This window comes from Phaethon aethereus (assembly GCF_964289735.1).
Source record: "Phaethon aethereus genome assembly, chromosome: 9".
Classification (NCBI taxonomy): domain Eukaryota; kingdom Metazoa; phylum Chordata; class Aves; order Phaethontiformes; family Phaethontidae; genus Phaethon; species Phaethon aethereus.
The window spans coordinates 6919485-6941925 of NC_138585.1; the positions used below are offsets into that span (position 1 = coordinate 6919485).

At 38.8% G+C, this 22441-nt stretch overlaps 1 protein-coding gene across 1 annotated transcript in view; it reads left to right on the forward strand.

The window, feature by feature from the left end:
• CLSTN2 (calsyntenin 2) overlaps window positions 1-22441 on the forward strand; it is a gene marked incomplete at its 3' end in the record, with an annotated part of 384651 nt that overhangs the window by 135264 nt on the left and 226946 nt on the right. The gene's annotated exons all lie outside the window — the stretch shown is intronic.

Sequence of the window (22441 nt, forward strand, 5' to 3'; positions counted from 1 at the left end):
GTCCACTTTTAAATACAGATTTCATGGTCCTAATCTTACCAGAAGTTTTGGAAGTATTTAAACTTACAAGGAAGAAGCCCCTCTAAGGCCAGTCTCTTCTGAAGCTGGAGTATGGGGCACAAAATCAAAATTTGCAAGTTCAGTGTATTTAAAGGGAGTCTGTTCATCACCACCAAGGGGGAACGGCCTAATGTCTTCTCCTCACAACTGAGTAGGCTGACTGCTTTGGACACCAGAGGAATATGCTGGCATTGAAGATAATCACGCCAGACTTCAAGTTTACTCTGTTTCTGGTGTATGTTACTGTGGTGGGTTAACCTTGTCTGGCTGCCAGATGCCCACCTAGCTGCTCTCTCACTCCCTGTCCTCAACACGGCAGGGGACAAAATAAGGAAAACTCTTGTGGGTTGATATAAAGACAAAGAGATCACTTACCAATTAGTTTCACAGGCAAAACAAACTTGACTTGGGAGAAGTTAATTCCATTTATTAACACTCAAAATAGATTTGGACAGTGAGAAACAAAGACAAATTAAAACTATACCTTCCCTCCATCCCCCACCCTTTTTTTCCCAGGCTCGTATTCACTCTGTCATTCCCGAGTCCTCTATCTTGTCCTGCACCCCCCACCCCATAAGTGGTGCTGGGGTTGGGGGGAAAGAGGGAGCTATGGTCAATCTCTAAAAATTCCTCTCTTCTGCTCTTTCCTCTTCACGCTTTTCCCCTGCTCCAGCGTGGATCCCCTCCACAGGCTACAGTTCCTTCAGGGAGCGTCCACCTGCTCGGGTCTGTGGGGCGCTCCGTGGGCCATGGTGTGGCTATCTGGTCTGGTGGCCCTCTTCATGGGCTGCAGGGAAATACCCGCTCCAGCGTGGTCTCCCCGGGGGCTGCGGGGGGATCTCTGCCTGGGTGTGGGCAGCACCCTGCTGCCCACAGGGCTGGTTCTCGCACCGTCGTCTCCCTCTCCCCCCCGCTCCCAGCTGGCCCGTGGTGCGGTCTGAAGCAGGCCTCCACACGGCAGCGGCTCTTCTGGTGGGGCCGGCAGTGCCCTGCCCTGCAGCTGCCGCAGAACCGGCTGGAACTGGCTGGAACCGGCTGTGTCCGGCTCGGGGCAGCCCCGCCCTCGCCTCACAGAGGGAGGCGGCTCTCGCCGGCACCGTGCTACCCACTCCTGATGCGATTACCTATTATTTTTTCATTTATTGTTAATAAAAAAGCAATATTCTGCTTCTTCAGGGATTAGAATGGATGCATCTGCAAATTATGTTTGGAAAAACAGAAGAAAATTGAGAGAGTGAGAGAAAAGGAGAAAGATACTTTCCTCTGGGGACTGTTCAGTACTCTGTTGAAAGAGATGAGGAATGTTATTTACCAGTAAGTAACTACATCATGGCATCTGTTTTGTGCCTATTAAGGTGAAGTTTTGCAGCTCCACAATTCCTATCAGTATTCCTGCTCTGCCTTCCTAGGAAAGCTTTTGCCACAATGCAGTTTATGAAGAAAACTATTTAGTAATGAATTGTGAGGGATTAATGGTTTTTTTTTTCATATTATACATTAAACTGCTGCTTTGGGATGTATTTCTTTAGAGGTTAAACATTAGGTTCAGACTTGAAAGTGGGATACATGAGGCAAGCAAAGAGTTCGGGAGGAAACTTCCAAAGTTTTAAGAGCCAATCACTTTCATCCAAAATATTTGTGTAATGCTACTTAAATATAAACCATCACTTTTTCTTATTGCTTTGGAATCTGGGGAGATGTAGTTAAGGGCTTTGAGAACACCTGTAAGCGATTAAAAATCTTTAAAAGCAGAAACAAACCCAAGCAGCTGGCTACCCCTGTGAGTTGTGTCAGCCATCTTGGGCTCCCCTCAGCTGAGGGCAGTGAGGCATCTGAGGCTTGCTTTTCTTGCAAATTTTTTTTTTCTTGTCCAGATTGTGCCCATTTGAAAACACAGAAGTATCTGGAGTCTGAGGACACTTTAAGAGTTATACTCCTGTTTCAGGGCTGGGGTTGGGCTGCCAAATTTTATTCTGTTGTCAAATCCACGTTAGGTAGAAGCATGTGATCTGGTCAGTTGTATGCTTGTTTCTGCCAAGCTTAGAGCATATGTCCTTGATCTGCAGGTTTTGAGTCTGTACTGCTACTATCAACTGCCAGAACTGGGACTGTGAAAGTTGGGAGGTAGTTTAGAGACTTTGGCCTTTCAGTTGCAGTTACTGCTTCCCTGCTGAGGCCTAAGTGACCCCATGAGTACTTCTGATCTCATTGCAGAATCAAACTGAAGGTAAAGCCTTGACTTTGCACTCGAATGGGTTTGGAGCATTCATAAATTCAGTTACAGCTCAAGTGATTTCTTCTGAATATTTTGAGTTGTGTAATGTAGTCTGAAGATTACAATATACTCTTAATTATCATAATTTAGAAACATTCATAAAATAGGGTTCATATTGTTTACTACAGCATTTACCATGAAACTGCTTAGTGTCCTGGATCTCCAGTGCAAGACTGATACAATACAGCTATGCTTATATACTTGTGTTCTGAGAAATGTGTGTAAGAATATTATGAAGGAAAGACCTTAAAAAAGGTCTGGTCTGTCTGCATATGGCCCCTTGTAGTAACTGCTGTTCCAGATAAAGACTGATAAGAGCCATTTTAAAAGCATAAAAATGTACCCGTAAGTATTGCCCATTGGTTTTCTTTCTTCAGTATAGCCCAGAATATGCATCAGCCTGATCCATCTGAATGTGCACCATTCCTTGTGGAGGGGAAATTTGTATTGATATATTGTGGCCATTATATAAAATTATGTCAGAACTGATATAAAAAAGATATAAATGAAAATATTGATGTGAAAAATAAGAAAGAGAAAAAGGTAAGTATACTGCAATCAATATCAGAAACAAAAAAGGATAAATGAATACAAGCACTGACAGATGTACAGGAAAAAAGTTCACTGACTTTACAATCAAAAAGTTACACAGGCAACAGAAGTAAACAAACAAGCAAAAAAGCCTAACCCCTGAATCTTACTAGATTTTTAACTTGCTGTGTAATTGCTTTTTATAAAGGCTAATGAATAACAAAGCTCGTCATGGCTGTGCACCATACAATTAGTCCTGCAAGACTCATTATGGTAGTAATATTTTTCTGTGTACCAGTCTCTGTGCTAGAAAAATCCTCTGCTATGAATGGCATTGCGAATTCTTCTGATGTTCTTTGGATCTGAACACTGTCTCAGCCATGTGCCATCAGTCATAATCTCTTGTCTAAAAAGGATTTTATTTTAACCTTGTTTGGTTCAGGGAGAAAAACCCAGTGACTCAACCCCATGCAACGCTACAGGCTTGGGGAAGAGTGCTTGGAGAGCTGCCTGGCGGAAAAGGACCTGGGGGTGCTGGTTCACAGCCAGCAGAATATGAGCCAGCAGTGTGCCCAAGTGGCCAAGGCCAACAAGCGTCCTGGCCTGTATCAGCAATAGTGTGGCCAGCAGGAGTAGGGAAGTGATCGTGCCCCTGTACTCGGCACTGGTGAGGCCGCACCTTGAATCCTGTGTTCAGTTTTGGGCCCCTCACTACAAGAAGGATGCTGAGGTGCTGGAGCATGTCCAGAGAAGGGCAGCGAAGCTGGTGAGGGGTCTGGAGCACAAGTCTTATGAGGAGCGGCTGAGGGAACTGGGGTTGTTCAGTCTGGAGAAGGGGAGACTGAGGGGAGACCTTATCACTCTCTACAACTACCTGAAAGGGGGTTGTGGTGAGATTGGTGTTGGTCTCTTCTCCCAAGTAACCAGCAATAGGACGAGAGGAAATGGCCTCAAGTTGTGCCAGGGGAGGTTTAGATTGGATATTAGAAAAAAATTCATTCACTGAGTGGTCAAGCGCTGGAACAGGCTGCCCAGGGAGGTGGTGGAGTCTCCATCTCTGGAGGTATTAAAAAAACCTGTGTGGATGTGGCGCTTTGGGACATGGTTTAGGGGGCATGATGGTGTTGGGTTGACAGTTGGACTTGATGATCTTGAAGGTCCTTTCCAACTTTAATGATTCTGTGATTTTTGGTTAGTGCTAATGCTTAGGCTCTTATAAGGGGTAGTTTCAAACCACTGCACTTCACAAATGTGCATGCTGATTAGAACTTCTGTTTTTCATAATGATCTAGTAATGTAGTGGTAATGCAAGTAATAGCCCATACCTAGTGATTTAGTGTCCAAGGACTAAAAGAGTTACTGTAATATATTTAGTGCCAAGTTCTGAGAAAGAATTGTAAATCCATTTCCTTGTGCATTCTTACTATACAGGTGTATGTTGTTTGCCTAGCTGCCAAAAAAAGGGCTGTAAAAAGGAAAAATTAAAATTAGGATACCTGATTTCTGATTCTGCCTTCTTCAGAAGAGGGAGCACCTGAACCAACGTTCCTGTTCAATCTGCAGAATGTATATGGAACAAGATGACAATCTATTTTGAAGGCATACAGCAGAAACTGCATGCCCGGAGTGATGAAGGTTCATGTGGACTGCTTCTCGTTAATGTTTCTGTTGCAAACAGGGCAAGTTGACCGTAGGGTAAAACCAACAGTAGTGTCAGAAGCTGGAAGAACACAAATTGAATTTTCAAATTAATTTAGACATAGTCTTGGGGTCTTACTGGAATTGATTCACCAAAGATTTTTAAATCCTATCATCTAGCTATGAGAAAACATGACGGGGGCTTGTATATTGGCCTAAAACTAGAGTAATCTCATTGAAGTCTGTGATACTATTTCAGATTCCTCTCGTATAGTTGACGTGTGGAATTTGAGACACTGATTGTTGCACAGAAGCTTTCTGAATCTGCAGAATTCTCCAGATACTTGTTACGTTCTCCAAATGAAATCACCTTCCTAACAGACACTATTGTGAGGGGAGGGTGGGGGTGTAGGAAGGTTTCACTTTCTTGTTTGTTGCTTCCCTTACCTTTGCCTGGGGAGTGATGCTGGTATGAAATAGTCGTTACAGAAACACTGTAGCCAGTGAAACTTTTGGCAGTCATGCTGACTTACATTGGTTTCAAGTGTCCATGAAATTTTTGGTAAAGAAGGTTTAGTAATGAACCTGGCCACATTTCTCTACAGAATATAATTGATTTTAAAAAAGAAAAATGCCATGAGTAATTTTTACAGACAAATACTTTCTTTTTTCCATTGTTAAAGCCAATGGTTATAATTGATTTGACATGACATTCATTTTCTTCCTTTAAACACATTTTTTTTGACAATGTCCTTCAGTCAGTGGCAGCAAAGACTAAAAGCTGCTAGTGCAGAAAAAATGACCTGCCTTTTCCCTCAACCCTGTGTTAGTTCTCAGATTTTGCAGGTCACTGGTGGGTCTCTCCACCAAAAAGGCACTACCTTTGCACCATGCCACCTGCACGATTATATGCCAGTGTCACCTCATGATGTTACAAAAGAGGATAACTTTCCTCTTGCAGGGCTTTCTCTGCAAGTGTACCAGGCATGACTGGTACTTGCATTTTACCTGCTCAACCTGCTCCTTAAGGATCATGATGACTAAAAGAATGGAGACTGCTGAAAGTGCTTCTGCTTGTAAACTACCCTGTTAAGGTAGCTGAACAGGCTCTATTCCTGTGAACAGTGCTAAACAAACACACCCAGCCAAAACAACTTTGTTCCAAGGAGAAGAAGGGAAAAAAAACCCCTAACCCCCACCTTCCCTCCCTCCAATCCTGGATTGCAGAATGTTGATAGACTCTAAATAGTGGTGAGTGGTTGTGATCAAGGGGAGGAATGTGGAAAGCAGCTCAGATGCTACTTGGTAGGGAGATTTTGTTTAACTTGATGCACGAAGCTGAAAGTAGTTCAGGAGCTGATTCACAACTGGACACCAAGTCCCTGCCTTGGGGGAGCAGAGTTATCTGTCAAAAACATGGGGCAAAAGGCAGGGCACAAGAACTTTCAGCCATTCAGTTCAAATCTAGTACTGCAAGTATGGCAAACCTTTGAGCTTATAGTGTCTATAGATTTGTTGTCACCTTTAAATCAGTTGTTTAAAGTCTTGGGAGCGTACTTATTCTTACTCTAGTGAAAATGTGATCTGCACAATCATCTTAGTGTTTTCGTCTTTGCTCATGTTTAATTTTAGCAAAGAGCAGTGAAAAGAAGAATAATTTTTGCTGGTGTGAGCTAGGAGAGAGCAGATCAGTAATTTTGTTAACACGGCTCTTATTTGTGGTAGTGTTTAACTAACAAGGGCCAAACCTAGCAAATTCAGTGACTTCTTTCCTGCATTCCTCTGCAACGATATAAGTGTAAGGCCCATGTATTTTTACTGCTTTGTTATGCAAGCGTGGTGTGTAGTATCAGTGGTAAGATTGATGAAAATATGTGCAGCATTTGTTAGGGCAGCTTGCTTGTCATCACTTCCCTCTGTCGTCTGTATCTTGTTAAGACGTATGAACACATTTGATACACATCAGACAAGATTATTCTAATGTATCTATGAGAGGTAGTGGCTCCCAAAGCCTTGCTCCTGCAGAGCTCCATTAGGATCGCACATATGTGGGCCCTGCTGTTTGCTCTCCGTGATCCGAGGGCACTGTTTTCCAAGCTCAGATCAAACCCAGAAGGGACTAGGAATGGTGAGCTACTCCTACTGTCGGTCGATGCAAGTTGGCATCCTTGATGCAAAGGCACTCAAAGTTTTGCTTTGAAAAAGAAGATACTTTTGAAAGGTTGCCAAACCCTGCTCTAGATTAAATGTCCCTTTTGACAGCAGGTTTTTTTCCCCTTTGTGTTTGGGGACTACTGATATATGAGACTAGTCAAATATAAGTGTTCCCCTTTTGCCCCTTCTTGCTGAACCATAGCAGTCTTTTGACCTTTGTCAGGCATGTGGCATCAGTTGCTTTAAACATGAAGTGAATTGAGCTTGTAGATTCTATTACTGATAGAAATTCTGTAAAATAACCTTTTTTTCCCTAAAGCTAAGTTAGTCTTTTTTCTCATCTAGCCTAATTTGCTAGGGGGAAAATAAAGATGACATTTTCCACTCTTTTAGGAAACAGACTACCTTAAAATGCATTCCTTTTTTTGTTTGTTTGTTTGTTTTTCTGTTTTTTTTTTTCATTGGTGCTATAACAGTAAAGGTTGATGAGCAGTGTTGAAGATGTGCTGATGTAAACGCAGCCAATTGCCAAATCCTTGCATCAGCCTTGTTAAATGTGTGTTTACATGATGATGTGGCATCATTTCTGCATTTATGTAGCTGCAGGCACTTTTGTGGGTTCTCAAGCTTGATGCAAACATTCAGTTAACCTGCTGTTTCTTGTTACACTTTTATATATAACAATTTTAGTGTTTTTAAGTGTCACTGTCAAGTTACTATGTATGGATCTTGAATGAATGAAGTTTCAAAGTCATCAAAAACCTGGAGTTAAATGTAGTTTGTTTCTTCTTTATTTTATCCACGAGAGAGACACTGGACAGTTACAAGTGTGTTTCTAGTTCAGATAAAACTTGTAAATTTTGTTCACTTTAGCTGAGGATGTGACAGACTCAGACCTTTCTGCCTTTGCATAGGGGGTAGTACATGTAGGGTGAGGTCTTTAGGACTTAATTTATTTGCAAAATTCAAATAAATACGATTTATAGCTGTGGTTTGCTTCACTCCTCTTGTCCTTTCAAGCAATGGCATCTCCAAATCAGGCAATAAACAACCATCAGTGTTGGCCCCTGAAAAATATGTATTTTGATGCCTTACTGTTTATGATGTGGTGTCATTTCTGCATTTAGCTGCAGGCAGTTTCTTCTGCATTCTGGCTTACTTGTTCCACCAAGGGAAAGCCTGAGTGATTTGACCATTTTAGTTTTGCCATAGCCTGCCTGTTCTGCATAAACTAATAGAGAAGGTTCTTAAAAGGCTGGGGAGTTAACAGATTGTCTTGATTGTTTCCCTTTTGTTGTTACCCAGCATATATGCTCATTCATTGATATGGTTCAGTTGTGGTTATCACAAAGCTTCATTTTATCTTCTATTGGTTTGTATTTAGGTATATTTTTTGGTATGGCTTTTTATGTGTTCTTGCCTTTGAATTGTGCTCACTTGTTCTGTGTATCTTATATTTACTGTGTCATACTTCTTATATTATAACCTCCTATTTTGGAGCCAGAACCTGGTCTTCGGGATGTTAAAAGCAAGAACAACAGACCACTTTTCTATTAGCAACTCAAATTCTGTAAGGGTAGTGTGTCCTTTGAATATATCATTGAACATGAGATCAATGGGTGAAAGATTCTGATTATCAGCAATTATTTCTGAGGAAAAGAGCCTCAGAAGAAGAGGATCCAGAGAGCTCTTACTTGAAATTGGTGCATGTAGAAATTGTCTGGGGTTGTTGCTTTAGGAAGCCCAGAAAAAAAAGTCCTCCTTTATGTTACCTGCCTTTTCAAGTAATCATTGGGTATCACCAGGAGTGACCTTCTGAAATACCAAAAATAATGATTTTTGTGTTGTGAAATCTATAAGATCCGAAATAATGGCAAAAATTGAACTCAAAGTCTATTTCTTGACAATATGTCCAGGGCCTTTAACCTTTTCTTCAGATTTCATAGGAATGATTTATATAGTTGTATTTTTATGCCCAAACCTAGTGTTTCAGCCAGGTTGTAAGAAATACCAGGAATGTGATTTTAGTCAACTGTTCCTTTGACAGCAGCCACTGAAGTTAATGTAATAAGATATGTTTGCGGCTTTTTTTTTTTTTTCCCCAAATGGAAACTTGGTTGAAGTCTCTGTTCAAAATGCTGTTGCTTGCTCAAATGCAGATGTTACGTGCATAATGAGGGGTAAAACTGACAGGACATGTCTGTCACTGGAGTAATGAATATCAAATGATCAGTTTGAAGTGAATGAACTGTAAAATGTATAATTATCATTCATTGTTCTATACGTTTTGCAATAAAAAGCATGAAATGAAATTTGCAGTAAAATATGTCCCATCTGCAACAGTGTAGGACAAAAGGTGGTATGTCATGAGTCAAAATCAATCTTACTTATTAGCATTTCATAGAAGTAGTTGATAATTAAGGACAATGTGATGAAGCTGAGGAAAATAGTATTTGGTACTTAGATGTGAGATATAATCAAGTAACTAAAAAAAAACCCCAAATGTGTAGAAGATTGAATTTTTCTTCGATCTTCTGTCTTCTGTTCAACAAACAAGTTTTTCTACACTGGCCACAGCTTTGGAAACTCTCATTACCTACTCTACAGCAGGTAGCAGTGTTAATTACACAGATTCTTTCTTAATTAAGGAATACTAATAACTAATTGAAGCTGAGCTGTTTTTAAAATTAGGCATTCAGAAATGAATGCTGAATGAATGTATAGACATAAAGAGAACGTCTTATGCAAGTACCCCTGTCAAGCTATTCTGAGCAATGCATTATTCTAGTATTATATAATACCTTTTTTGAGGAACAAAGTATTGATTGAATCCAGCCTTTCAGAGTTTCTCAAAATTAGATGTCTGAGACTTGTATTTTGGTTTCAGTGGAGAAATATAGCTGAGTTGTCAACTTCTAAACAATATGCATACAAAGGGATTGTGGTGCCTGAGGGCTGGATGTCCTGTCTGTCTAACCATTGATTATTTCACTCTTGTTTGTCTGCTTGGTAGTCCTTGTAGCCTGTAACACAATATGATGTTTTACATCAAGATTCAAAATAGCATTTTCCTTTATTTGCTTTAGTCCTGCCTGCAGACCTAGTGCCTGGCCCATAACTCGTGGGCCACGTGACACTCATGGAGTTCATGAGACTCCTGTTACCAGAGTGCATATATCATCTGACAAGCAGTGGGGCTGTGCTAGAAGAGGAGGAGGGGGCTAATCTTAATGCTTGTTGTTGGGAAGAAGTGCAAAAGCAGGAATCACTGTAGCAGATGTCACTTGATTGCCATGCAAGTGAGTGAAACATTCCATCCCACAGCAGAGAAAATAGGGCAGAAACACAGATGGGAACTAACCGTTTTTTGAAGGAGGAAAAATCCAAAAAGAGACCTTTCAGTAACATTTATGTTTGTATCTGAAAGGCTATGCAGAGCCCGCAATGCTGACTTCAGTTATGTTTGATAATGGAGGGAAGAAAAAAGGTAACCCGTATGTTCAAGTGATCTCTAGTTTTCTTTCTTGTATTTGGGTATCTCCTTCCTCAGTCACTTACATTATCAGGCTAAAGCGAGAGGGACAATTGTCCAGGGAAGTTACTTGCAGTACTGCTGGAAAGCTGTCTTAAGTCATTGTGGAAGTTGATAGATTGCTGTCATTCCTAAAGAGGCTGAGATGTAAAAAACCTCTTGGTGCTGTCTTTGGAGCCATATAAGGACAGGAATGCGTTATTTATTGGTGCGGTGTCATGGTCCAGCTCTGACTGGAAAAAGGCTCAGTGCTTGGTAATTCTGAATGCCTACATGCAAATTCTGCCACACTTTCACTCTGAGCACCAACTGTACTCAAAATTTATTATTTAAATACATAACTGTGGATATGAGAAGGGATATTTGCTAATGTATGCACTGTATTTTAAAACTTGGCTGTTGGCAACCCAATTTCTAGGTAAATAAACTGATATGTTTAAAGTAATTTAGAAATTAGGAGGCACCCTGGGGATGTTGAGGGGGAAGAAGAGGAAAAAAAAATAAGAGGGCATTTTCAGGTTGAAATGCAGAAGAGAGAGGTGAGAGAGTTTTAAGGAAAGAATAAACCATTCAAGTAGGATGAGTGATAGCTATAGGTTTAATTCTGTAGAAAATGTACTGAAAGAAGATTGTCTTGGAAAAAAATAAAGGCTGCATTGATAATGAGGAGGACCATAAAAGAAAATTAAATTAAACATTATGTTATAAAGTCAGAGTTGCTTATAATCAGAAACAGTCTCAAAGCTTAAAAATATATTTATTTCAGGCAGTTTCTAGGTCTAAATTAAGCTGTTAAAAGAGAATAAATGAACTAGAAAAAGTTAAAGTGTAGATAGAATATGGCTGAAAAATGCACTATTGTTATGAAAAGCAGGATGCCTTTACGCTTGACATACTGATTATATAGCCCAAGTAATTACGTGCATTCTTCTGTCTTGGATAGATGAAACACATAGGTCTTTTCTATAAGAATTTCTGGAACACCCACATTCCTATTGATTTTTGGGGGGAGACAGATTGTTACTTGTTTTGGAGTATGTAGAAGCTTCAGTCAAGGACTGCAGACTAATAAGAGGCACTGTATAAAAGTGAAAAGAAGTTGGACCATGTCCCAAAAAACTGTTGTTCTTTAGGAGACAATAGACAATCTAGAACAATTTACCGTGGATACAACCCCACTGTAGTGATACCAAACCGGAAGACACTTCCTTGTTATCTTTATCTTCCCTGTGCTTTTTTCACTGCATTCCTGCTTTCTGCTGTGATTAAGAGAGAGAACACTATGGATTACCATCTGCATTGTGCACTCATGCTAGTAGAAGTTATGTAATAATTATTAATGTATGGGATCATGTAATGAATGCCAATATTTTAAGGCATATTCTGAAGAGAGGTCTGTGGTGAGGATGGACAGTCAGTTAATGTATTTAGTTTGAGGTACATTTCAATTTAAGAGACATCTGAACACAAAATAGGGAAATTTTTGCAAATGGACTTGATTCTGTGTGTCTCTGTAGTGCACTTTTGCCTACACTATTGATAGTTATTTTTACACTTAATTGCTTAATCTGTGGATTTTGGTATATGAATGTTAGGCAGGATGTCCTAACATGAAACTCTGTTATTCGTATGTAACAGATGTGTGCCATCTTAAATGTGTACATTTTGCTGTGTAACAGTGATTCTGACATGCGTAGTCCATTTGTGGCTTAACCATAATCCTAAAATGGTTCAAAACATCCAGAGGATACATACTATAAAGTTTTCTTAGGCTCCCAGCCTCTATATTTCTGTGCATGGTCACATCTTTCCCTCATTTTTTCAGCTTCACAAGCCTTTGCTCACATAAACATGTCTAGAATTTATCACTATCTCTGCTTCTTGCACTCTTCATATTTTTCCCTCTTAAGGTATTTGAGTTTCTTGGTTTTCATCAGGGAATAAAACATCTCTTTTCAATAATGCATTTGCTATCTCAAAAACAACATGGCTAATTTGGAAAGACTCGTGGCCATAATAAAGAAAAAGATCACTAGCCTCTTTCAAGATAGCCTGGGGCCCCATCTCTCTGGATGTAACTAAAGGACAGGCAATCCCCTGCTGTATGGAAATCTGTAATTTTTAACAAATAATGGAAAGATGAACATCTTAAGTTGTAAAAAATAATAATAAACTACTCCTCTAAAATCCATGGCATTAGGATTTAGCTCTTTTCCTAAGATTTTGAAATGTGTAGACATGGGATTTCAGTGAGATTAAATTTGCGATAACACTCGAGAATTGATGCTATCAAAATAGTGTGGCACAAAATTTTATACAGGTTACAATTTTAAAGATTTTTTTCATATTTGGCCTCATAATCTAATGTGGTTTTAAATTTGAATTTTTAAGAATACCACTCTCAACTGCAGAGCATGGTTGAAGTTTTTGAGACATAATCATGTAAACCTTAAGTTACTTTAATTTCCATTTTTAAAACTTCAACTTAAATTACTATTTACAAAGAAAAACTGATGCTAACCTGAATGATAAGGTGCTGAAAAAGTAGTACCTTTGAAGATATGCTCAGCAAATGGTAAAATGTCTAGTGTTCTGTAATAGTTCCAGTGTTCATTTTGGAGATGTCATAATTGAGACCATTCCTAGGAAGAAATGCCAGCGATTGGAATTCCCTGGTTTTAATACTTCAGGCAAGCAGAAGCGCATTATACGTGCAAATTGGTTAAAAAAAACACCCACTGCAGATCTGTAACACCTCAATGAGGTCTATCTTTGGTGCTATTAGGGGATTACTCTTGCTTTTCTGCATAATCATTGAATTTTTTTTATTTCCTATGGCAACACACTGTCTAGATAAAAATGTTTACTAGTGATCTGTATGTTCCTTACCATTGCTTTAAATATCTGGAGTATTTACAAGATATTGATATCCAGTCCGTGAAACAACTGTGCTGGAATCACTGTTCAGATAGTTTCATCTGAGAGAACTCTTCAGAGGACATTCCTTTTTTGTTTATGTAAGGAATAAGGACTAGTCAGATTTATTTAAAATGCATGCTGTAAACTCCTATAATGGAAAAATAAATCCATGTTCTGAACAGCTTTCAGTCCAAACAAAAATGAAGCATGTAAGAATGGGACAGCTTCATAGAGTGAACATAGAGTTATTAAATTTGAAGAAAGTTAAATGAAATGATAAAGGGGTTAGATATTGTGAATCTCAAGCTTTTATGTATTTTTAAATGAGAATGAGGCTGTTCATAAGAAATTTGTGTTGAATTAAAGGTGAGCATCGGTAAGCAAGATAAATGAAAAGTTTTCTGAGTACAACTAAATACATATGAAAACACAACCTTGTTTGTTTATGACCTTTTTCTGTCCTTGTGACATGAATGAAAACATTTTTATGCTACTAGATACTTTCCCCAAGATTTTTAACTGTATAGACTTTCATGTATGAAGACTTAGGTCAGTTGTGTGCTACTGAAGTTCCCATTGCTAGTTGTGGGACAGACTCATTGTCTAATTTCAATTTTGTTCTTTTGTATGTTGTACACAGGCAACTTCCTGATCAGAAGAGTGAGGCATAACGACTGTGGTAGTTCAGAAATCAGTTTTGCAGTCTCTGTAGTCTATTTGTTATGACAAATATCAATAGATAAATTTATAAGGACTGGACATCTTAAGGAGATGAAATCTTTTCTATTAATAAAAATAGCTTGTAAGCTTAGAGACTGTTTAAGGCACAGAGAGTACAACTATATGGTCCGTTACCTAAAAGATGACAATGAGGCACAGTGTAAAGGTTTATTCTTGTCTACCTGGACTTTAGTAAAGCCTTTGACAGCATCTCCCACAGCATTCTCCTGGAGAAACTGGTGGCTCGTGGCTTGGATGGGTTTACTCTTCGCTGGGTGAGGAACTGGCTGGATGGCCGAGCCCAGAGAGTTGTGGTGAACGGCGTTAAATCCGGCTGGCGGCCGGTCACAAGCGGTGTTCCCCAGGGCTCGGTTCTGGGGCCGGTCTTGTTCAATATCTTTAGAGATGATCTGGATGAGGGAATCGAGTGCTTCCTCAGTAAGTTTGCAGATGACACCAAGTTGGGTGGGAGTGTTGATGTGCTGGAGGGTAGGAGGGCTCTGCAGAAGGATCTGGACAGGCTGGATTGATGGGCAGAGGTCAACTGTATGAGGTTTAATAAGGCCAAGTGCAGGGTCCTGCACTTTGGCCACAACAACCCCATGCAACGCTACAGGCTTGGGGAGGAGTGGCTGGAGAGCAGCCCGGCGGAAAGGGACCTGGGGGTGCTGGTCGCCAGCCGGCTGAATACGAGCCAGCAGTGTGCCCAGGTGGCCAAGAAGGCCAACAGCGTCCTGGCCTGTATCAGCAATAGCGTGGCCAGCAGGAGTAGGGCAGTGATCGTGCCCCTGTACTCAGCACTGGTGAGGCCGCAGCTTGAATCCTGTGTTCAGTTTTGGGCCCTTCACTACAAGAAGGATGTTGAGGTGCTGGAGCGTGTCCAGAGAAGGGCAGCGGAGCTGGTGAGGGGTCTGGAGCACAAGTCTTATGAGGAGCGGCTGAGGGAACTGGGCTTGTTTAGTCTGGAGAAGAGGAGGCTGAGGGGAGACCTTATCGCTCTCTACAACTACCTGAAAGGGGGTTGTGGTGAGATTGGTGTTGGCCTCTTCTCCCAAGTAACTAGTGATAGGACAAGAGGAAATGGCCTCAAGTTGCGCCAGGGGAGGTTTAGGTAGGATATTGGGAAAAATTTCTTCACCGAGAGGGTGGTCAGGCATTGGAACAGGCTGCCCAGGGTGGTGGTGGAGTCGCCATCTCTGGAAGTGTTCAAAAAACATGTGGATGTGGCGCTTCAGGACATGGTTTAGGGGACATGGTGGCGCTGGATTAATGGTTGGACTTGATGATCTTGAAGGTCCTTTCCAACCTAGTGATTCTGTGAAATTTAAAATATGCTTTTCAGAAATAAGGATCAAAAGTAAAAATGCTGCTAAAAGTTTTACGTATCAATATCGTGAGTTTTATGAAATTTTTAGCTAGACTGTTTTTTCCTGAACAGTATATGTATCGGTTGACCAGAGCATTTAGTAACTTTCTCTTAAATGGTCAATATTGATTTGGTCAGTGTTAATAAATAAATAAATAAATCTCTCCTCTGCCTCAAACTTCCAAGTCTGTCAGAATAAATACAGAGTATGTTGTTTTACTTCAGAAATAGCCAACAGATTAACTGCCTAATATTATCAAGTCCATTAAACAAGGTACTTGATGCTTTTGGTGAACTAAGCTTGTAATAAGAATGAACACCTAACAAAGGAGTCCTCCTCTTCCCCTTTTTTAATATAAGAATAAATTTTGCTCTTGGGAGTTGTCATTATTGAAAGGTATTTTCTTGGGGGCCAAAAAAAGTGCTTATGGAGAATACTTTCTTGTTTAGTTTATTTTGTGCAAAACAAGTTTTTGTTTTGTGGTATGATCAAACCAATGCCAACCTATCTGTAGGATCTCTACGGAGTAATTTAACATTGCTGAGATGCACTGCTTATAATGTATTCTTTAATTAAAATGTTCTCTGAAGAGTTCACATCTCATAATCACATATCATATAAATTCTGCTTTAACTGAACCTAGTGTCAAAACTCACATGGCCTTAATTGGGGCAGGAATTTCACATTATTATTTTATGTAAAAGCACATAAACCATTATGATTTAACGTTACCTATCTAAAAGTAAACCCAGAACATAATTACTGGTGTTTCAGTAATTCAGACAATGACACCACATGGAAACTATGCATGCAAGACAGAAGAATAAATTTATTCTTTACAATTTGTCTTTGAAAAAAATGTATAAAATATGTTTTATACGTGAAAATTTCAGGAAAGTTTTCAGTTTCTTTTATATGTAGGGATGTAGGGAAACATAGCATTCTGTTTTCTGCTGATATAGACACTCAGTGTTTTGGTTTTTTTTCTTAATGCTGTGAAAGGTCTAACCCTGTAGATTGCAAACATTCATTTACTTCTACTTCCCAGCCATTTTCAGTTTCTACTTCTAGCTTCGTTACTTTTCCCTCAAAATGCATTTATCCATGTCCTTGTTTTCTCCCCCTTCCAGAGGAAGACTTAAGTTCTTTACCAAGCTCCTAATCCTCATTTCTTTAGTAATCCAAGCGCCCAAATCTGCCTGTCTTCTGAATTCTTTGTTCTTAGCTGCTACTGTATGAGATTTTAGATTTCATTCCTATCTTTGGCTTCTAGCCCCAGCCCATTCTGGAGCAGGCAATGCAGGAAATCCAGGTTTACATCTCTGGTGGTATCTTGGAGGAATTAAGGTCTGCTATGTTATGAAGTTACATGTGCACAGTACAGTCACATGTATGAACTATGTGAACAGGACTTGCTTATTGAAAACACAGTCTTCGAAATAGTCCAGTTATCAGTAGCTAGAGTTACTGGAGACTCTAGCAAATTTATCTTAAGGATATGAGTTTCAAAACTTCTAGCTTGATTGTGTAAGAATGAAGATGGGAGAAGCCACATTTGTGGATCAAAATAATCTTCTGATCTCTCCCTCTTTAAAGTTTCTACTTCTTGATCCAAAACCAAAGGCTGTTAAAGCTATCTGGAGAAAAGGCCACTGGATTTTAACAGTAGACAAATTGTAGCCTTTTTCTCTGAAATACCTGAAACAATGAGCTAGAACTCTGTCCCTTGCTGACCCCACAAGTCTTACTGTGGCCTTTACCCAGCAAAATACCATCACCCCAAAGGAGGCATGCACGGCCAAACCAATGGCATCCAGATGTGGGGAGGAGGTTTTTTCAGCCACAGTGATCATACATTGCAGATATCAGTATGTCATCTGCATCATTAGTATTTTTATGTTATGCAGTACCCTCCTAATAGGGCATTAGAAGCATTCTCTTTCTTTGCTGTACAAGATAAGGACTTGTTGCTTGTAATGCAGACTGCATAAGGCATGAGATTCGGTCTCATATTCTACAGAAGTTAATGGAATTCCATGCATATGTTTAAAAGGCTTCCTAAGCATCCTCAGTTTGGCAGTTTTTTCAGGGAAGGCCTTTGACACTTAGAAAGACAGGTTTCCAACAGGCTGAAGATCGTTGAAGTTAGCAGATTAAAGGACTTAGAGCTGAAATGAGTGGTAAGAAAGCCTGAATTTTCTGCTGATTTTCCTGGAATCAACAACCTCTTTAAGATAGGGGTAGAGATGAGAAAACGTATTATCAGTACATGTAAATGGAAAATAGATCAATTATGCTATTTTTGAAAAAAAAAGAAAGAAAACATTTGAATTCATAAAGCAATTCTTAACCCTTATAATTTGCTACCTCAAGCTTTAAGTTCGTAAAGTTTAGAAATCAGCAGTTATGTCAACTAGATATTATTGACTCTGCCCTAGTGTGAGCAGTTAAAGCTTCTCATATTCACTTTTTTCTTTCATAGTTCTTTTATAATGTGTTATTTTTGGATCGGTGACATTTTCTAAGTATTTTAAGTCAGAAACCATCTGAATTTTACCATTGTATGTATTACTTGTACACATGCTGCTTTCCACCTACTCCCTCCGCCCCAAACAAGTGTCTATCTTGGGTTATAGAAAAGATGTTGTCTTTCCTCATAAGATGATGTCCTCATACATTTTGTCTGTATTGTGGTCCAAGTTATAATAATACTTCTGCACTGACAAATTGCAGCTCTGTTCACAGGCTTTGAGACTTAGAAGATTTAATTTACAGAGAGCATGATTGCCTTCAGAAAACCCTGTGCATGTCTTGCAGTCTGATAAAGCAGTCAGTCATCTTTTAATGTTGTAGACATTACGGACACCGAATTTTGTGTACCTATTGCCATATTCATAGTGAAGAGCTTCTTGCTAGATTGCTGAAGAGCTTGGGGTGGGAGGTGTTTGATATTTTCTTTTCCTACTGCTGATGTATCAATGTCTTGTCTGTGATTTTGTTCTCTGTTTCTGCAGGAGAGCTTCCCATGGGCCATTCGGTGCAGGTGTAAAGTGCTCAGATGCAATTACAGTTTTAGGGGAGTTTGGTGTGAGGCGTTGGTTGTTTTTCTTACTGTGTATCAGGTGGCAAGTAGCAGGATGGGTTTTTGAGCATGCCATCTGTAAAGGGTAAAACCCAGGGCACTGTGCAGAGGATGGGGAAAAGGCACCAAAGTAGAATGTAGGAGTATGGCATGTTTTTGGGTTTCTAAACATCTTCTGGCCTTTCTCTGTATTCATTTTGCTAAATTTTGGGGCGTGTCCTTGAAATGACTTTCAAGGCAACATTGCTCGGGGCATGAGATTTCCTGCAGACTCTACAGAATGAGTTTGTTTTTCTTTTGCGTTTTTCTACTTCATTGTTTTATGTGCCAAGTGCATTTGCAGATGGAACGCAGACTGGCAGTTTGCTAGCAAGATGCTTTAATTACATCCAAAGGCTTGTAATCACGAGCTTTGCTGGGACAGGCTATGAAAATGCAGTGTAAATGGTGCATACGAATTTTAATGAATTGACCTCTAACTGTAATAAAGGAAAAAGATTAATTGCCTTATCCTAGATGCTACAAATTATTTACATTATGATTTTAGATGAATGACTAATAAATTATAGGAAGGGAGGCAAGTTTAAAAAAAAAAACCAAAACAAAAAGCAAAAAAACCCCAAAACGACGACCCACAGCATAGGTATATGTCATCTGTACATCTTAACTAAATATGTATTTGAATTCATGAAAGCATTGTACTGATTTCAGCTTTTACCCAGCTAGAGAAATGCAAGGAAAAGGTAAACAATAAATGCTTTTAGAGAAGATGTTTTCTAAAAAAGACAAAAACATACTTTTAAATTTTTTTTGCTGTTTTAGAGTTAATATGTGTGCTACAACTTAATACACCTTAAGAGGGAGAAGAACTTTTGTATAGCTCTTACCTGCTGAGTATCCAACTTGTCAGCTTTTTTGAATTTAGCTTGCTGTATAGTACTCTGCTCTCACAGTTCCTGAAACTTCACATACAGATCTGTATATGGATTTTTTCCATCATCTTTAGCAAATGCAAATACAAATTTCCCTATTTGGGAAATACAATTTTCCCTATTACTTTATTTTATAGAATGTTGTTAATTGTAAGAACTGCTGAGAAACCTTAAAATACTTTTTAACCATTCGTGCCGCTACCATTTTAAAGGAAAATTTTTATTTTATCACCTTATTTTAAAGTTTATAAAAATTAAAAAATATACATGTTAATCTTCAAAAGGTTCTAATAAACACCTTGTGTAAAGGGAATGAAATAATTTCTTAAATAATATGATGATTTTTTTTCTATTTAAACATACAGTTTAAATATAGCCTAAAGTAGACAGCATGGTAGAGCTTTTTTGTTCTGGTGTTTAAATAAATGTAGTGTGGTATTACTGTGTCTTTGGGAACCTGGCCTAAAATTTGACTGATTTTGATGTAACTGAGAAAAGAATGCAACTTCAACATAGTTTAGGGTGCATTTTAAACTAAATGTGGATTGAAAGGAAAATCATAGCTGTGTATATTTACATTAAGGTTTTCAGTTTGTAACCAATTAGAGTGAAAAAAAGAGGGTTTTTTTAGATATTCTATGATATTCTATCTATGTTGTCTAAAACACCAGTTATTCCCCTAAACATGAATACAGCCTGGATCTGAATGCCTGTTAGTCTATCTCAAACATATTAAATTTATTTTTCTACAGTAATTAAAATAATTATTTGAAAGACAGGGCTAGAAGAATGGAGGATAAAAGGAAATATTGCTTGAGTTAGAGGAAATCATGTTTTGAGGTGCAGGTCCTGCTCTAATTCCTGTGGGATTAGTGGTTGAGTTGCAGGTGATATTTTTACTTCAGTACTCTAATATTATGAAAGTAGAGAGAGTAGATAAGGGAGAGAAAAATCATGCTCTTTAAAGAGGGCACAACTAGAAGAATATGTAATTTATATTTAAAAACACGTACTTCTCAAATATCTTAAAATTTGAATCAGTAGCTAGAATGACACAGGAAAAAACATTTTTGAATTAATTTTTAAAATTCTGTTTTTTTTAAAAGATGCTGCATAGGGATAGGAAAATACTGGAGGTTTATGAAAGGTGTGTTGACCTGTGGATAAATATTGATTTGAACCAGTCTAACACTTTGTGTGTGTGTGTGTGTGAAGGATTTCCATTATTTTTACAATTTGCACACCATAGGTTACATAAAGCTTGTATAGTAATTTTTCCTTTGGAGATGTACCTCATAAGAGCTTGCAAATAATTTGACCTTTTATTGTATTTTGCTTTTGTCTTATTGTTCCTTCCTTACTAATACTAGTCTCTAAGGTCTAGGGCTAAATTGTAGAACTGGTTCCTAATATACTTTCTTTTCTTCCCACCCCAACATAATTTAAGGAATTATGTTACTGTCACTCATTTGACTGTTGTTGTTGGTTGTGGGACACTGATGGAAAAAAGATAAGGCTAGTAGAATTGCAGCCACTGTATAATGAGACTGTTTCTTAAGCAAAAACATCATAAAAACTATTTGTAGAATCTACAGCAGGAAGAGAAAGGTTTTTTGGGGGATTTTGGTTTTTTGGTAGTGGTGTGTGTTGGTTTTGGGGTTTTTTTTGGGTGACAATTAACAGAACCAGGAGGAAGGAAAAGCTGGATTTGGTACCTTAACTCTTAGTTGCATAAGGAGTTCCCTTTTCATGCAAATCCCTATTACTAGTTCATTTTTGTTGAATTATATTTGACTTCTATCAAGAGATCACCTTTTGTTCTGTACAGCATGTGTCAATCAAAGCCTTTGAGTCATATCAGAGTACCAATGGAGCATATTTATGTGTCTGGATGTTCAGGCAATTCACATATTCAAATAACAGATGCAGAACATTCAATTGCCTGGCAAACTGGAATCCCAAACGCCATACAAAGCTCAAATTGCATCCATCACTTCTCATATTTCAATATCAACAAGACTTTTGGCCTTCATCCTATTACATAGACTCACCAATCTCTCCTCTGGCTGTAGAGTCATTACTAGATGAAGAGATCAGAGTTCCTTATTTTCCATTTCACCTTTCTCCAACACATCCCCAGTTTAATCTTCCTTTTGCTTAGTTATTGCAAAAATGGGCAAAACCACTGTGAAGTATGCTTTCTTCCAAAAGAATATCTATTGCAACATATAAATGAACTGAAAGCTCTCATATTAGTGGTTAGAATATAAAATAATTCAGCTGTAAAAGGACCTCTGATCATTCTTCCTGAGCCCACAATTTGCTAATGATTTAAGCAAAGAAACAAGAAGGAAAAAGAAAACTTCAGTTTGCCGTCAATATATTTGTTTGCTTTTTCCAAATAGCCACTGAACAAAATAATTTGTTAATTGCCCAGCTCTTCTTCTGTGGCCAGAGCCCTCTCTATTCTCTTGGTGTTTATTTCTACTTTCTTCATACAGAAGAAACTGTGGGAGAAACTTGAAACTCATTTTTGTCTGGAGGTTTTACAGAAGACAGGGAAGGAAAGAGTTTAGAGTGGGGTGTGTGGATTTTGTTTGTTTGTTTTTGTAGGGGGATTATTTTAAACAAGCCCATCTGATTCAATTTGGTTTTGCTTTTGGTGTCAACCCTCCATCTTTGAGGTTATTTCTGTTACCTCACCAGATATTTTCCTCAGCTTCTGATACATGCAACTAAATTATATGTACAAAAATTACCTTGCCTCTGGACTTAGTGAAAACGTGGCAGGTATTCCTTAGTGCAGTGTTCCCTCATGCCTGGGGTAGTACATTCTTCAAACTGTGATTTGTTTAGGCTAGCACCATTGTATTACTTATGTAGGAGTTCCAAAAACATAACAGATTGTGGCTGTGGGACCAAAATGTTGTTTATAAGCATAGCAAATCTAAGCCTCCTACAAAATAAAAAGGAGGGGCAAAATGCATCTTCATACTGTCCAATAAATAAGACGTGGTTGGTGAGCGGGGTGCACATTGAAAGAGTTCAGGAGTAAGACAATATGATCATACATGGTGTATCCCCTACTTTAAAAGTGTCTTTTTGTGTTCTTATATAAACCAGATATCCTGATGTTCAACAGCTGTATCTGAAGGACAGATTTTGTCAGAAAAATTTCAGACCTCATTTAAGCATAACTAAAGCTGGTTCAATGGAAAAGAGGTGGTGACT